The following is a 246-nucleotide window of genomic DNA, read 5'->3' as shown; positions in this document are numbered from 1 at the left end:
GTAATGAAGACCTTGGTAGCAGCAGCCCATATTGCACCGTCGGATTCCGGGAAGTCATTAGTAAAGATTTATGATGTGTTTACTGCGATTCCTTCGGAGTCTTACAGCGTCCTAAAATCCCCTGGCCAAAAGACAGCGAAAATAAAGACACATATTGTCTCTAATGGCTTTAAGGATGCTTAGGGAACATGCGATTCCCGTCTTACGAATTGGTTCACATCCCTTTGCTGTAGTGGCGGGTTTCTG

The sequence above is a fragment of the Penaeus monodon genome, chromosome 27, assembly GCF_015228065.2.
Source record: "Penaeus monodon isolate SGIC_2016 chromosome 27, NSTDA_Pmon_1, whole genome shotgun sequence".
In the NCBI taxonomy this organism is placed as follows: Eukaryota; Metazoa; Arthropoda; class Malacostraca; order Decapoda; family Penaeidae; genus Penaeus; species Penaeus monodon.
This window is presented reverse-complemented; position numbering follows the sequence as displayed.